This window comes from Nicotiana tabacum, chromosome 9, assembly GCF_000715075.1.
Source record: "Nicotiana tabacum cultivar K326 chromosome 9, ASM71507v2, whole genome shotgun sequence".
NCBI lineage: Eukaryota > Viridiplantae > Streptophyta > Magnoliopsida > Solanales > Solanaceae > Nicotiana > Nicotiana tabacum.
In genome coordinates, this window is record NC_134088.1 from 75,538,347 (window position 1) to 75,557,303 (window position 18,957).

At 37.2% G+C, this 18,957-nt stretch overlaps 1 pseudogene; it reads left to right on the top strand.

The window, feature by feature from the left end:
• Nucleotides 1–2,512: 2,512 nt before the first annotated feature.
• Nucleotides 2,513–18,957, top strand: part of LOC107770074 (short chain aldehyde dehydrogenase 1-like) — a 34,899-nt pseudogene continuing 18,454 nt past the window's right edge.

The following is an 18,957-nucleotide window of genomic DNA, read 5'->3' on the forward strand; positions in this document are numbered from 1 at the left end:
GTATCTCTTATACTCAAAAATACGTCAAAATAACTGATAGATCAAACACAAACTTTGTCCAATTAAATCTTGTATAATTATAAAAATTAATTATTTAATTTACAAACAAGCATATAAAATTATAAAACTAACATGTAAAATAATAAAACTAACACATACAAGAATTTAGGATAGCTTGGTGCTACTGGGTCTCAAATATCGAGCATGGAACCCATACGTGAATACTTAATAATTAAATCTTGTACAATTATAAAAATTAATTATTTAATTTATAAACAAGCATATAAATTGATAAAACTAACATGTAAAATAATAAAACTAATACATACAAGAATTCAGGATAGCTTGGTGCTACCGGGCCACAAATATCGAGCCTGGAACCCATATGTGAATCCTTAATAATTAAATCTTGTATAATTATAAAAATTAAATATTTAATTTACAAACAAACATATAAAATTGTAAAACTAACATGTAAAATAAGAAAAATAACACATACAAGAATTCAGGATAGCTGGTGATATTGGGCCTCAAATATCGAGCCTGGAACCCATATATGAATATTTAATAATTAAATATTGTATAATTATAAAAATTAATTATTTAATTTACAAACAAACATGTAATTAATGTTGTTTAATTTACATTTGACGACATGGAGGTGCCGCCTATGCATCCAGACCTTCCAGCAATGAGCTACTGTCGTTACATGGCGATCATAGGTTCGCCCACATATGGGAGGGAGAGTTACTGGCCCAGAATCTCCGCGTCAGGAGAGTGGACGACATGTGGGACTTTCTGAAGGATAAAGTTCTCCATCCCCGTGTAGGCAGACGCCTGTAGGATACGGGCTTCTACAGGATTTTGGAGATCAGGCAGCTGCAGCTCGATCGGTCTTTGGTCACGGCCCTGATAGAGCGGTGGCCACCATCACACTACCGGATGTGGAGGTTTTATATGGACTGCCCGTTGATGAACACCCTGTCGCTTAGTTGCAGTCCATGAGAGAGATGACACGTGAGCAGTACTTGGACATGCTGCATCAGCTCACTGGTTTCAGGCCATAGGATGAGACAGCACATGCTGGGGCCAGTCATCTGCAGTTGACGACTATTCGAGAGCATTTGGAGATATTGCACCTTAACATCATTGGCAATATACCGGATTTGCATATTCACCGGTACACGAGGTTGCTGCAACTCCTTATGTTTGGAGGGGTCTTGTTCTTAAACACTTCGAGGAACCTAATCAGCTTGAGATTTCTTCATCATCTTGAGCGGCTAGATGATTTACCCAAGTACAACTAGGGTGCTGCTGTTCTCGCCTACTTGTACAGACAGATGTGCCAGGCGAGTATGGGCACCCAGCATGATGTTGCTGGATTTGTGCCGCTGCTACAGGTGGCAACATATTCGAATACTCTATTCATTATAACATACCTAGTAAAAATAAATCTTAAATTTTACGTCACCTTTGTATGTTAGGTTTGGGCTTGGAAGCGGTTCCTGCAGTTGCAGCCACCTCTACCACCATTACCTCCGGATGTACCACCTCCGTTTCTCCCTCTATCTAGGAGGTGGGTTCTCCGGCGGGGATATGGACGAGAGTACGAAGCTCGACATAATCTCCCCCTGTGCAGGGATTTGTTGGATTTGCTGGAGGGCGCACAGGTTAATGTATACCTAAGTTTACTTGGCATAGCTTCACATGTGTTACATATACTCACGCTTTTTGTTGTTAATTAATAGTTCATTTAGATTCCATACATCGACGCGCTGATAGCTGGCTTGCCCGATTATTGCTTGGCCGGCCGACTTATTTGGAGATCTTCCGTCCCGCTGATGTGCCTTGATATTGTGGAGCATCATGCCATCGAGCGGGTACTTCGCTAGTTTGGCCGTCCGCAGCTTGTACCGACACCTCCCACCTGGCATACCACACATTTCCAGCGGGATGATTGTTCCAAGGTGGACGACGCATATGTGGCATGGCTAGAGGCACAGATCGATACTTGGGACCGGTGACTTGACCTGATTCCCCCTCCCCCCTTCACCGCGCCGGACAGATACTTTTTATGATTATATGCATTAGTACTGCGGTGTTACCTGACTTTTCGTCAGGAATCCCATTCATCGAGCTGGCGGTCGGTACGTTCCATACATTGGGCGGCATGAGGCATTGGTATGTTATTTGGTATTCTTACTTATATAAATGTAACTTAGCGTTCCGTAATTTATATTTTACACGTTCTACAGGCTATTGGCCTACATCTATTCCACCAGTTGGGACTGCAGATGCAACAGCATGCCGGTGAGGGAGAGGCCATTTTGCATGAGTATGACCGGCAGGTTACAGAGCTGGTTGCCCGGACACTGCGTCGAGCCCAAGAGGATCATCGCTTAGGACACGACCCTGCTTATTTGGTGCCAGAGCAGTACCAGCGAGGTAGGGGTATCCCACGAGGTAGGGTTTTTCCACGAGGTGGGGTTGTCCCACGAGGCAGGGCTATCCCATGAGGTCGTGGGGGCGGCGAGGAGGTGGTCTCCAGCAAGGGGGCGTTGAGGCACCTGTTGAGGATGTTGGATCTGATCTACGGGGTGACCTCCATGAGCCAGACGAGCATCACAGCAGCATGCCGTCATACAACCTTCATCTGCAGCTCACTCCAGGGACTTCGCAGGTGACCCCGTCAGATCCATTGTTTATCACATGCACAAGCATTACCGGAGAGGATTGGGATCAGTACTTTCCAGACCCATCGACCGTTGCTGAGGATCGGCCGACCCGAGATGTGGATAGTGGGCGCCGGCTGAGTTATGGCTCATCATCGAGGGTTGCAGGGGATCTTTCACAGGCGCATGTATGTTTGTATTACTATTAAATTTAGATTTTGTTTTTCTCATTGATTTGCCATAATTAATTTTATAATTTTCTTATTAAGGCTTCATCCTCACCCATCACGGAGGCCGCTTTGTGCGATGCTGACCTGGCTGTGACGGATGATTATATTCAGGAGCCCGACGAGACCATGGTAAGACAATTTAAATTTTTGTGACTTAACACGTACATTTCTAATATGTATTTTCATATACTGAGCTAACTTATTCTTCTGTAGGTTACTACTGGACTGATGGCCCCTTCTACCGATCCTGCCAGCACTACTGGCGATCATGCTGCAACGCATCCTACGATAAAGAGGCGACGTGATGAGGATGATCCTGATAGCGTAGCCGGGCGGGATGGGATGCGCCTCAGACCAGCGGCTGGATTGAAGCACACAGGTTGTGGGACACATATAGCTGTATCACTTCACTTACAAGTCGTAATGTGTTGATATTCCATGATGGACATTATCCTATTGGTGATGACTCCCGGATGGACCACCATGATCCAACACACCAGAACTACGCATATTTCAATTGGGCGTGGGTTCATAACTTGTAAAATTTATATCTGGTTGGTACCCTTTGTTGAATATATGAGTGTTAATACAAATTCAATACAACAAAAATAAACATCATAACACAAAGAAAAATTGAAGTTTACCACTCGTTTTGTGGATTATGTAAAGTAGGAGAGAAATTATTTTATCGCTCCTTATTCGCCCGTGGAGATAAGTTTAAATCAGACCAAACTCTTTCAGCCGGAACCTGTTCGGCAAAACCTGCTCCAGAATAACCACCCGATGACTGAGGGTTATCCCTGCTTTGCATAACCTCATTATTGCGAACGCCTTCGACCTTCACGTACATTTCCAACATTTTTATCAAAAGAAATTCTCGGTATTCATCCGGTGTCCTCAAAAAATCACTCAAAGTTTCATCATCCTCGATGTTAAACTCAGCGTAACAAGCAACCCCTTGCGGAGTGACAGAATACGGATATCTTCCGGTTACTTTAAGGTTCACTGAACGTTTGCTCACACTCATTTTTTTCACATAACAACGACAACAGTGTATCGTACTCCATTGTAAGTGGCAACTTAACATGATACTGTGGAGATAAACTATAGGTTACTGAGTTATTCCCCACCACAACCTCACCCCCCTAATATAATGAAACCCTTACTTTTTGCTCTTTAGACATTATGACAAAATGCTTGAGAATTTAACAAGAAGAAAAATTTAACAGGAGTTGAGAATATTTCTGAATAGATTTTTGCAAAATCCTTAACGCCTTTAAATAAGGCAATGCCCAGCCCGGGGGGTCTAATTTTTTAGGTATAGCGCCATTTTAAAGGGCGCTATACCCATTTGAATTATTGTTATGTCAGTTAAGGGCAGAAGAGTTATTGGTGGGCCCACAAAATATGTATAGCGTCCTTTATAAAGGCGCTATACCTGCCAGTCTTGTCAAAGTCAGATATAGCGCCTTTATGAAAGGCGTTTTATATATATAGCGCCCTTTTAAAAGGGCGCTATACCTTAACGTCCAAAACGGACGTTAAGGTATAGCGTCATTTAAAAGAGCGCTATATATAGTTTGGTCACTAACTTTGTTTTTCACTTAATTCGGTCTTTTGAGTCGAAAAAGACCACATTTAAGTTCCGACTCAACATAAACCACTAGTATTTTGTAAAGGAAAAAAAGTGAAACATAGTTTGAGACATTTTCAAGTCCATCACGTTGTACCACGTACATACAGCTAACGTACAAAACTCATAAATATTAAGTTGCACAGCACTGGCCTGAACAAGATACCTGCAATGCGAGTCCGGAACTAAAATGACATCAAAATATAGGCAAAGAACCATACTACTGTGCAAGAAAAAATAAGAACTAAACTACCTATAACGCAGTTAACTAATGCGCTATTTCACTGAAAATTGAGAATGCAACTTAACATCCGTGAAGGCCAAGTTACTGACAACGTTCCATTTTCTCTTTTACATTTGATTCATTGGTTATGTTTTGTACATTTCCTATATCAACTGTATTTTGTAAAATCAACTCAGTATCGCACAGAAGCTAATTAAATAGACACGTCGTCATAGAGAAAACAATAAAAAATAAGTTATTGGACTCTACCAAATTGTTTATCCAAAAAAAAATTACAATTAGGTTTATAAGATTTTTAAAGGAAAACGCTAAAAGTTAGATCAACCTTAATTTACAATAGTAGAAAGAGAACAATCTTAATTTACAAAAATGAGCTTTCTATTGTTCATAATGACATTTAGTACTATTAGCTTAGAGAAAAAAGGTCTGCAATTTTAAGGATGGGAAGAGATTCACGCTTAAGAAAGAAAAGTTTTGAGAGCACATATGCCTAAATACAAGCGTTCATTATTCAAATGGTTACACAATTGTCCGAATTACATAGTAAGGTCATGTTTCTTTTGACTATAATATGAATATCACTTAACTATGCCTATACACTCAGAAGGTTACTCAATCATATTCTCAAATTTTTTGGTGGTCGAATATCTTTTTTACCCTCTTAAAAACATAAATAATTTTGTACTTTTTAAATATGATGATATTGTTTTCTCCTTTTAATCTATATTATGGAATTACCTATAGGAAAACTAAATCATATATTTAAAAAATAAAAAATAAAAAATATTTTCAAGCCTATATAGTTATTTTTTGTATTACATTAATGGAATATAAGGTTTTAAAAGCTTTTATTCTCTTTCGTTTTCAATTGTGTAAATAAATTTTTGGGTTTTTATTGATACGAGCAAATTATCCTAATTAATTTTGTGCTTAATCATTTATTTTTCCAACATTATATATGCTTAATTTTTTTTAAATTTTTTACTTTATAATAAAATTTATATGTTTTTTTAGGTAAGTCCATAATATAGATTAAAAAGAAAAAAATTATCATATAATAAAATTTTAAAAAATAAAGGCTAATAATTTGGAAGTTAAATAGGTATTAAGCCATCAAAAAGTTTGAAAAATCTGATTGAATGACTTTTTGAGTGTTATATGCACAGTTAAGTAATTTTTGTTTTACAAACAAAAGAAACATAACTTTTACTGGTTAAGTTTGGATAGTTGAATAGTCATTTTAATAACGGACTCCCCACTCACAAATAAACTCTCTTTCAAAAAGAATGAAATTTATTAACTAGCTTTATTAGCCTACCGTTAACTGAAGCTTACTAATCCAATTAAGCATAAAAGTTGTTGATTATTTGTATTACCTATTTCATATGCGTAGTTTCATGTGATATCAAAAATAATTTATTTTTTCAGTCGTTAATTTGTTAGTATTAGGATTTTTGAACTTTTAATTAACAAAAAATGAGTGAACATAACCCTTCACAATTTGAATAGAAGAACATGATTTCTACCATAAGTTCTTAATTCTTAAAAATTAGAGCTACCTAATTAAAACTGCATAAAATAAATATGAATTGTGATAATTCCAAACAAATTGAAAACAGGGAAATAAATATTGGTTAACTAATTATGTATAAAGCATAACCTATGAATCTAATGTAGAAGAGAAAATGGAAAGTTGTCAGTAACTTGGCCTTCACGGACGTTAAGTTGCATTCTCAATTTTGAGTCATACAGCGCATTAGTTGAGCGTTATAGGTAGCTTAGTTCTTGTTTTTTCTTGCACAGTAGTATGGTTCTTTGCCTATATTTTGACGTCATTACAGTTCCGGACTCCCTGCAATGCAACCACAAAATAAGTCAGAAAAAATTTCTTGAAAAGAAATTTCCTATAATAAAAAGACTTTATACCTGCAGCAAGCACAGCAAATAATAGTAAAAACGTTGATAAGCGAAAGTAGGACATCAAAAAAGTCACATTGCATCTCTTCTTATTCACGGGTATATGCATGTTTCAAAATTTTCACAATGATATTTCACGAACTTAAAAAAGACAGACTTTACATTTTTTTGCTGTGTGTGTGTTGGGGGTTGTTGCGGTTGGGGGTTGGGGGGGGGGGGGAGAACTAGAGAGAAGTTCAATGCAAAAACTTTTCTTTTTCCTACAGTTGCAAAACACATCTATTTCTTTTTTCCACAAGTTCACTGCAACTTCAGAACACAAAGTAACCAATATATCAACTACTGCAAGTACACGAACCATACCAAACCCAGCCAAAAGCCAGAAAACAAAGACCAGGGGCGGAAGCTATGTTGACCAAGAAATGCTAACTTGCAGGTCTGCAAAGAATTTTCTTCAAATGCATGCACTTCAAAATTGTTTCATATTTAACTTCACGAAGAAAGGGAAGAAACACCGCAACATCAAGTTTACTCTCAAAATAAACAGCCAAAATTGATAATTGAAAAGAGCATCTCACCATTAGTTCTTCATTGCAGAATTGCGTTGTCCATGCATAGTATTTGACAGAATATTCAACCTTTAATACTATGTAAAAAAGCATCACCACGTCAAAACTCAGAGGAATCTGGCAGGAAAAACAAACAGGGTGGAAGAGAGTTTCTTTTTTTTTTCTGCTCCAAACATCTGGAATCTCCAAACATTTCCTCCTAATTTGCCTTTTTCTGCTTTCTATAGGAAGTCAGAACTATAATCAAAGCCTTTGTTACACGTATACCCAAAATAAAAGCACCCACTCAAGTTCATTGTTAGATATTTTAAAAATATATATATAAAAGAAAATTTGAAGACTAAAGCCTGAAAATACTGTGTCCCTGAAGACAAAAGGGATAAAGCAATCACCCAAAGTGTATCTTTCCACTCAACTTTACTATTGGAGTTCGTCAACCAAATCCAAATATGCAATTGCAAACTAAATTTAAACAGCCAAATTTGTAACTTCAACATGAAACAGTTGCAGGGCAACAAAAAATTAACAGTTCTAACACATCTAGGCTATAACGGATAATTGTTATTACCTCGAGGAAAACAACTAGGGGAAACTGCTTTATTTTTTTTTTATGAGCATGGTATTAGAACATCTTAATCGTCATGTTTTAATGTGTGATATCTAATATATCATACCATTCCACTGGAACATTGAATTCTATCAAACTGTATGCATCATATACCTTCAAATGTTTACATCAAAATGCTAATAAAGTGATACATCTGTGCTTTTAACCTTCAAGATTTTTATTTTTTTATGGTTAAAACATTTTATTAGCTCCTTAAAGACAGCACCAAGTGGGTGCAGACTACGTATAGCATAAAAGAAATAATATTGGCATACTAGACCAATTCGGAGCTATTTGTCCTTTCATTCTATCTGTCCACTTGATGTTTTGTAGTTTCGTTTGACTTTTCGGACGAGACCTAAGAAAGTCAACTAACATGTCAATGTCATATTCCATATTGCACCAAAAAGCTATTTAAAAACAAAAAAATTGTATTTTTCATTTTGTACAACTATACTTTTGTCTCCAAATCCACCAAGTGAGAGCAAGATGGAACTACGCACACCTCTACTTGTCGATGTCGATTTTGCTTCCTGAATAGATACTAAAGCTTCTTTCAAAGAGACGACCACTTTGTTATCCAACTTGAGGAACATCTCCCTTAATCGGGTAACTTATAGCTTGTTTGGCTGGTTTTCTTTTTGGTCAAAAGTGCTTTTTTTTGTCAAATGTACTTTTTTCCAAGGTTACTTTTAGTAGGAAAAAAGTGCTTCTGATTAAACGCAAAAGCATATTTCTCAAAAGCAAAAAAAATAGCTTCTCCCTAAAAGAACTTTGCTTTTGAGAAAATCGCACTTTTTAAAAGCTTGGCAAACACTAATTACTGCTCAAAATTACTTTTCAACTTAATTTGCGGAACACAAAATGCTTCTCACCGGAAATACTTTTTTTTAGAAAAAAACTAAGGAAGAGATTCCAAAAACCAAAAGTACTTTTTTTTAAAAGTACTCCCAAAATAAGTAAATTTTAGAAGCACGACCAACCAGGCTATTAATGACAATGCAAAAACAAATGATTTGCATCATCCACCTCCCTTACCGCACATGTTGCATCTATTGCACATAGGAAACATGTTTTCTAGGGTTGAATAGGGTGACAACACCTACATTGTATATTATTAATCAAAGAAAGCTATCTCAAGGTATAGGAGCCGCGACATTTGCATTGTTTGAGGTTCGGAAGTATATACAAGGTATGTGAGGCTATCCCTTTCTTTCTTTTGATGACTCCGATTGTACGTAATGTAAACAAACAAACTTCCAAAGATACTCCGCTCTCAAAAGCTAGCAGTACTTACATTGTTTCCCTTCTTATGGAATGTCTGATGCTGATGTTGCTTCTCTTATTCTTATGTTCTCAAATATTGTTGGTACTAATTCATATAAGACTCACGAGGACGAGTTAGATCTAATAATGTATACGTATGTTACCGACCTTACGTCACTTCGAAAGGTTCAGAATGTGATTCCCATGAGTCCAGCATGCATTATATATATACATATTTTACTCTATCGAGTCGCGCTATAGTCAGCCGGGCACGACACCTATTGTGCAACTACTGATTAGTTGAGTCTTACCGAGTTCCACGTGGTTGGGTACGATTCTACCGAGCCTTATGATGGTCGTGTACATTTTTACCGAGTTCTCTTCGAGGCCGGGTACGATATGATGATGATGATGCCCACAAAGTCTTATGTTTTCAAAAGTGTATATATATATATATATATATATATATAAAATGCATTTTATGTCAATCGCCCTCAGGGCACTTAGATGTTACAGGTTGTATCTTCTCTATCACTCTTTACATTACTGTTCTTATTTATGCTTTCCTGCCTTACATACTCAGTACTTCATTCGTACTGACATATCTTTTATTTGTGGATGCTTCATGTCATGCTGCAGGTCCGAATACATAGGTTGACGGTCCGAATATACATATATATAAACCCTCTACTCTCTTGACTGTAAGAAGACAATACTTAATTGGATATAAAGTCCCGATAAGGAAGAATACTGTAACTTATGAGACTACGATAATGTACATAAATTCATGAATACAAACTTCTCTTTATGTCTTGTTATCAAACGCATGTAGTTACGGGATCATGCCAAAATGGAAAAAAGGTTTAGCCTTAACATACCTTATCACAATCTGTCTAATAACCATGTTGAACTCATCTCATCGCACCTTAATCTTCAACAACGATACTAATACTATCATTATGTTACGAAAGGTACAACTATCGCACAATGAACGACAAGCTTATTTTATATTAAAACGGGCAGCATCTCAATCTTCACTTCCTCCAAATTCGAGATAACACCAAAAACACAAGAAAACAACAATAAGAACATATATGCATCATTTTACAACCTTATATCCATCACAAAATACCACAAAATAGCCCAACACACTCAATCACTTCATACACAAAACGACAACCATAGTAGTGTCAAATAACCCAAATATGTTATGACGAACGACCAGCCCACCACCCTGCCATTCTGTGGTGCTTCTTCGCACCCTTTCTCCTCTCAAACTCCATAAAAACAGTAGCAAAATAGACAACCCAACAGCAACACGAAACAACCAACAAAACAGTCTACTATAAGTTGAACAACTCGAACTCACAGCTTCTGATCACCGTTCCGTTAGTTCTTACAATTATAGAATGAATTTCTCTACTATTCCAGCTGAAAAAATGGATGAAAAAGGTTAGTATACTTACCTTATTTGGTGGTACGCTTGGTCCGAGTATGGCACCGGGTGTCAACCATGCCTCCCCTAGTTTGGGGTGTGACAAACTTGGTATCAATGTCACGACCCAAATCGGAAGGCCGCGACGGGCACCTGATGCCTTACTTGCCGATAACTAACGTAACGCATCCTTAACTATATATTATGCGTAAATGGGCCAAAAGGTCCATCATGAGATAACCCGAACATTAACATAAAGAATACTTGATAAAGGATAACCCCAAAATAATATACATGAGATACACGGTCATACAAGGCCGAACAAAACATCTATACACATGACATTTGTCTACAAGCCTCTAAGGAGTGCATAACAACAGAAGGTCGGGACAGGCCCAGTCATACCTATAACATACGTACATAAGCATACTAACTCCAAAAGGAAACTCCGGAGCAAATGGAGTGAAACAACAGCTGCCATTGAGCTGGTAACCTACTGGGAGGACCGTCAACCTATCTATTCGGACCTGCATCATGACATGAAGCATCCACAAATAAAAGAGATGTCAGTACGAATAAAGTACCGAATATGTAAAGTAGGAAAACATAAATAAGAACAATAATGTAAAGAGTGATAGAGAAGATACAACATGTAACATCTGAGTGTCTCTGAGGGCGATTGACATGAAACACATGATATATATATATATACTTTTAAAAACATACGCCTCTATGGGCATCATCATCATCATATCGTACCTGGCCTCAAAGAGGATCTGGTAAAAATGTACCCGACCATCATAAGGCTCGGTAGAATCATACCCAGCCACATGAAGCTCGGTAAAACCTAACTGATCAGTGGTGCACAATAGGTGCCATACCTGGCCGACTATAGCGTGGCTCAATAGAGTAAAATAGGTACATATATATATAACAATAGCTTCCACTGAGTTGGTAACCTACTGGGAGGACCGTCAACCTGTCTGTTCAGACTTGCAACATGATATGAAGCGTCCACAAATAAAAAAGATGTCAGTAAGAATGAAGTACTGAGTGTAAGGCAGGAAAGCATAAATAAGAACAGTAATGTAAAGAGTGATAGAAAAGATACAACTTGTAATATCTAAGTGTCCCTGAGGGTGATTGGAATAAAATACATGATACTTACATACACACACACACACACACACAATTTTAAGACAATTGACATAATTTTAAGGGTAAGATTATTTTTGAGGTTATAAGTATTTATAACAAGTCATAAGTAAGTGTCGTGAAGGTCAGAGGGTAAACAAATCATAGAAAATGAGTTTGGTTGAAGTTTGACATTTTGGGATAAGATACGGTCTAAGCTATAATAGCCCCAAAGAGAGGCATTATACATATATGACAGAACTTCAGAGATTCAGGTTGATTCTTATATGTCTTTAATTAATGTTGACTTATTGTTATGTTTCAGTTTTGCCTTACATAGTCAGTACATTATTCGTATTGACGTCCTTTTGTTGCGGACGCTGCATTCTTGCCTGCAGGTATAGATAATCAGTTTGACGAGCCCTCATAGTAGACGACGTTAGCATTCAGCGAAGGATCGGTAAGACTCCACTTCATTCGGAGTGCAGCCAAGTCTATAAGTCATCATGTCAGAGTTTTGCTATAGACTTATGGGTAGGCTGGGGCCCTATCCCATTTGATGTCGAATACTCTTAGAGGCTTTGTAGACACATGTTCATTATGTACAGTATGTCAGAGGCCCTTACGACCCGTGTGTATTCATGTTTTAAGTACGATGGATCACTGATACCTCGTTTGTCCACTTACAGTTGTACATTATGAGTTGTGGCCATGTTGGACCATCATAGTTACAAGAGGAATGAGTTTAGTCAATGCAAAATGTGTATGTTCTAGGTTTGGTCGAACGATCATGAGTTACAGAGTGGTTCGCTCGGACCAGCATGATACCAAGCGCCAGTCACGCTCCTCGGGTTTGGTGTATGATAAAGTGGTATCAGAGCATGTCGTGTCCTAGGGAGTCTACAAGCCGTGATTAGTAGAGTCTCACTTATGATGTGTTGCATGCCACATTTATAAATGAGAGGATATAGGGCATTTAGAAAATGTTACCCTTCTTTTATTTCTAGATTGTTCCATAGAGTTGAGTCGTAAGAAGTCACTATGAAGCTTCCGCCGAATTTTGTATGCACCAGAGGTGCAAATATCATAGTAGAGCTTTAATGCGTAATTTCTACCTATGTGGAAGGGAGGTTATGAAAGCGACAAAAGATACGATGCGAGATTGAAAGGTAAGTAAGGTAAAGGTGAAGAAGATAAGAGATACTCAAGTGCAGAATGTTGTCAATAGTCCAGAGTTCAGATAAAGGTTGGTTTTAGTTTAGTTTACGGAGGAGACTCTGGCAAAATTTTCATAAGTCTCTAAGAGTTAACATTCGAGGATTAATGTTTCTAAATGAGGAAAGATGTTACAACCCGTACTTTTGTACATTGGATTTGTCGTAAGACAATTGATATAAGTTCAAGGACAAGATTATTTTTGAGGTTATAAGTATTTATGCTATTTATAACAAGTGATAAGTAAGTGTCATGAAGCTTAGAGGGTAAACAAATCAAAGAAAGTGAGTTTGGTCGAAGTTTGACATTTTGGGATAAGATACGGTCCAAGCTATAATAGTCCCAAAGCTTCACACACACACACACACACACACACACACACACACACATACATACACACACACACACACACACACACTATATATATATATATATATATATATATATATATATATATGTATAATGGTATGCATATACGGTGGCACTTCATAGGGTCAGGTTGATTCTTATATCTTTTGATTAATATTGACTTATTGTTATGTTTCAGTTCTGCCTTACATACTCGGTACATTATTTGTACTGGCATCCTTTTTGTTGTGGACACTGCATTCATGCTTGCAGGTGTAGGTAATAAGTTTGACGAGCCCTCACAGTAGACGAGGTTAGCATTCAATGAAGGATCAGTAAGACTCCACTTCATTTGGAGTGCAGCCGAGTCTATAAGTCACAGTGTTAGAGTTTTGCTACAGACTTATGGGTAGGCCGGGCCCTTGTCCCATTTGATGTCAAATACTCTTAGAGACTTTGTAGACACAGGTTTATTATGTACAGTATGTCAGAGGCCTTGATGGCCCATATATATTCAAGTTTTAAGTACGATGGATCGCTGATACAACGTTTGCCCACTTACAGTTGTACATTATGAGTTGTGGCCATGTTGGACCATGATAGTTACAAAATGAATGAGTTCAGTCAACTCAACCTATGTATGTTCTAGTTTTGGTCGAACGATAATGAGTTACAAAGTGGCTCGCTCGGGCCAGCACAACACCGGGCGCCAACCATGCCCTCCCAGGTTTGGGGACTGACATATATGGGCGTGACATGTTACAAATATTTAAGATCATGAACTACACGCAGTTAGAGGGTTGGAAGTCTTAGCAACTAAATGACTTGAAGAAAATAAGTTTCGTCGAAAGTCGACAAGTTGGGACTGTTATAACATTTACTTTTGGGGTGATACTAGGGTGATCAACATGATAAGGAGGTTATTGTATGAGTTATTTTAGTCGTATGATAGTCGTGTGTTATATTTTGAAGTCAAGAGGGTTGTATAACAAAAGTTGGCAAAGATCATCACAAGTTACATTCATAAATGTGCTAAAACATAGGTCAACTGTAGCTGAGCTTTTGTCCCAATGTACTTGAAATTACGGGATGATCCACCAAAAAAATTGAGTTATACGAGTCTCATTTCCAACAAATTATACCATTTATCAATATAACATCGGAATAGAGAGATATTCGTATTTTTACGAGACTACGCATGCAACCCCTATGGGACCCACTTAGGTGGTGGATGATTCTCATAAACTTTAAAAATTGAGTCAAGGCTCATTTGGGTCCACAATTCGGACCAACCAGACCCTATACTCTCCCAAAACACTCTCAAATCAGTCTCCATGATTCTAGAGTGAAAACCAAAGATAAGAACATTAATCCAACTCTAGAAATCCCGTGGTGCTTGCTAGATTGCCTTCATGTTGTGACTAAATTGGAGGATTATTCAAAGTGAAGTAACCTCTGATTTCATGTTTTTCTTGTTGATTAAGGTAAGAATAAGTCCCTCAATATTATATATTAGAGTTTCAAGGCGAAATACAAGTGTTTACACACCAACTTGAACACCAAAATTTAATTCAAGAAGAGAATACAACTCCTATAGTGATGTGGTGTGATTGAGGGTTAGTGTGAGCTACACCAGTTGGGGATTTTAAGTTGTATCTACTTCCTAATTAAGTAAATTATTTTCTTGGTTTTGCTTAAGGTTAATCACATGTTGGTTAAGTTGTTTGAGTGAAAATCCACAAGATAGTAATTGACATGGCATAAGGAATCGTTATCGTTTTTGTGGGATGTGTTGAGGCTATATATATGGTTTGTTGTGGCTGAAAATTGTTTGAAATAGTTTGATTGTGTTATGGATACTGTTGTTAGGCTTATCTATGAGCTAATTAAGTTGATTGATGAAGAAAACATGAATAACAAGAGGTTGGCGATAAAGCTTAAGGTGCTAGGCGTGTGGTCTATTTTTGATGATTTTCTTATGATGTTTTGGGCTGAAAATGATATGGTAAGCATAAGTATGATGTTATATATGTTGCAAGTAGATTCATGGAAAAAGAATTGGATTAAAATTATATTTTGTTAATCGTAAATCGAGCTTGCCGCTCAAAATAGTTGTTGAAGTAATTTGAGATCTTATTGTGAATTATATTGTTGTTGTTTGGGATGCTTGGTGACTTTTAGTAACATATGGGATGTAGTACAAACAAGGGAGGTTCTATCAATTTTTTTGTAGAATATTGTTTTCCAAATATGAGAGTTACAATGTTTATATGATGATGACAAAGTCAGTTTACTCATTGTAGACGTAAGAAGATCATATTGAGCTTGATTGACGATTGGAGAGAAGATTGCAAAGGTATGTTAAGGCTAAACCTTTCCTCCATATTAGGTATGTTAAGCCTAATATGGCTGAAAACCTATGAGCGATCCTACTATAACAGAGAAGTTACATGTACCGAGCCTTATAGGCCCGAACAACTATTTTACTTACTACATTCAGTGAATTGAGTTAGTATTAGCAGGGTAGCATATTTTCTGATCCTCTATGACTCCCAGTTATTTTCAGTTATTATATTATCAGTTCAATTTCAGCTTTCTGTTATTTTGTTGCCTTATATACTCTGTACATTATTTCGTACTGACGTCCCTTTTATTGGGGACACTGAATTTCATGCCTGCGTGTTCTGATAGACAACTGGATATATCTTCATAGTAGACAGAGCCAAACATCAACTTGATTAGTAAGCTCTACTCCCTCAGAGTTACCAGGTCTAGACTTTGGAGTTCATTTTATATATATAGATTATATGGGTAGGTTGAGCCTTGTTCCAACCACAATACATCCATCAGTAGAGGCTTGTAGAAATATCTTGTCAGTTAGTGCAATATGTTGGCCTTGTAGGCTTGGTATGTACATTTTTTTGGTTTGTCAATTGTAGTTATGTCGACCTTACAGACATAGCTTTATACTAATGTTCAGTTGAGCTAGTTTCCGTTTAGTTTTATATTTTATTTCAGAAATTGTCCTTCAAGGTGGCCCTAGGGCCAAAGTATCACATTGTATTTTTAGAATACCTTAGTCTCAGATTGGTATGCTCGGTCAAGTCAGGTATTGGGTGCCGGTCTCGCCTCCCCAAGTTTAGGGCATGACAAACTTGGTATAGCTTAGGGTATTAGTTATTACTTTAGCCTTTCGTTGATTCTATGGAACATCCATGTTATAATTTTTTAACAATTCAAGCCTTAGCCTGTGATGTGGACTCAATTCTTTTTTTTAGCTTATACTGGAGTATCCTATAACTATAAGAATGTCAACATATATGCTACATGGATAATACTCTGAAATCTTAAAAACTGACACAATGTAACTAACTCTGGTCCATAGATCAAAACAATTACTTTTGTACCTTCTCAGTTGTATTTAAACGGAAGCAATTACTTTTCCTAGTCGTTCAGCCACTTGTTGCACGAATACTTGGTTTGTCTTAGTGCCCACGCATATTAACATTTGAGGATGAATGTTCCAAAGGAGGGAATGATGCTCCACCCCTTGTTTTCGTACGCAAAAGTACGTCGTAAGTCAATTGATGTAAGCTCGGAAATGGGATCCTCTTTGAAAGTATATAAAGTAAGTTAGGATGTTACAAATATTTAAGATCATGAATAACAAGTACCAAGAGGGTTGGAAGGCTTAGAAGCCAAAATATTGGAAAAAATAAGTTTCGTCGAAAGTAGACAAGTAGGGAATGTAATAATATGTACTTTTAGGGTGATTCTGAACCAGAAGTTTTGGGTTAGTATCCCCAGCGGAGTCACCAGAGCTGTCACACCTCCTTTTTTCCGAAGGGATATGGGAGTTTTTTCAATTAAAGTGACATTATTCGAAATGTGATTATTTATTTAATTCAGAATCGCCACTTGAAATAATTTATGGTATCCCAATTCACCGATTTATTTTAAAATCCCAAATCAAAAAAAATGACTCTATTTATGGTCTGCGAACACAGAAGATCGGGTAAGAAATTCTATTAACTCGGAAGAAGGTATTAGGCATTTCCGGATTTCGTGATTTTAGCACGGTCGCTTTTATCATACCTGGCTTAATTAATTATTTAATTACTCATTTTAGAACCTATGTACATTTACCTTTTCATTGCTTTTAATTATGGCATTTATGGACTTATCTTTAAAACGGATCACATGTGCGCAAATCCGTTTTGCTTGGGGCGCTAAAATCATGTCACGCGTACGTGTACACGATTAGTCTCTCCTTATTAGTTATTAAGATTGTTTGGCTAAAGTCGCGCAAAAGTGTACCTTGATTTATTTTGAAAAATCATAATCATGTCACGCAAACGTATACATAATTACGATAAGTATATTTAAAGCGTGCCTTAAGTTTTATGTTTGGGGTTTCATGTGGAGGCTTAATGAATATGGATGAGGCATGTTGTGCATCTAGATCATGGGCCTCGTGGCTTGAATTTTATTTTATTAACAAGGAAAACAACAATTCAAAATCACAATCACGATATTCATTGGCAAAAACATATAGGATACCCATTTATGGAAAGTAAGAGATTATAAATTAGTTAAGATTGCAAGGTGTATCACGTTATTCAATTTACTGGTGAGACACGACAATCGAACCAATATCAATCATATAGGCCCCTGGCAGGCCCGTATTTATTGGGCTAGCACTGGCTTGGTTAGCTCAAAGCCCAACTGACCTTATAGCCTCAGTATTCTGAACTCCATTCACTTCCGAAACAGACCAATTATCAGTGATATCACCCAAAAACTACCTTACTACCTTTTGTGGATTTAAAATAAGACTAAACCATAAAATTATTTGATTTGTGACGTACATAATTCAACAAATAAAATCAACACAGTTCTGAAAGTACTATCCACCATTTCTCATGGAATTGAAGTTTAAGAATTACTATAAAGATGGTCAGTCACAAATTCAAGGAACAACAATCACATAGGCTAGGAAACATGTCAAATTCCATATCAAAACAGATCTGAAAGTAGTTTAAAGGACGACATACCAAGCTGCTAAAGGAACTAAATTTAAAAGAAGAGGAGGCCAAATAAGTGCTGGAAATCAGTAAATCGGAGCTCAACAACAACAAAATCAACAAAACGCAGCTTCAATTTCTGAATCCGAAATCAAACTCGAACACCCAGAAAGTGGGGAGATAATGCAGATTCACTCTAAATTTGCAAACCCATGAACAAATGGAGAACTCTCTCAAATCAGCCAAAAATAAAAGAAACTCCAGCCCTTTGAATCATTTCCCATGTAAAATCCGTTGAAATCCATTTATTTCCTTTTTGTTTTCAGACCTCCTTTTAATTTTCGAATTTCAGGCCTATTTTTTCTGCCATTTCGTGTGTGTTTGTGAGAATAATAGATGATAGATTCGTGTGTGTAAAGTGATAGTGAGATGAGAATGGGTTTGAGTGATATAGAGATAGGAAAGAGAGGGGCGACTGGCTAGGGTTTTCTTTAGAGGGTGAGGGATTTGATCTCTAGTGTGTGTGAGAATGAGAGACAAGTTTAGGTTTTAATGAGGAGAGAATTGGGCCAAGCGGGTCGTCGGACCAGATTGCTGGGCTAGGGCGAAATTTGGGGACCCTCTGGGGTATAGGCAACCGGGCCGTTTGGAAATCGGCCCAAT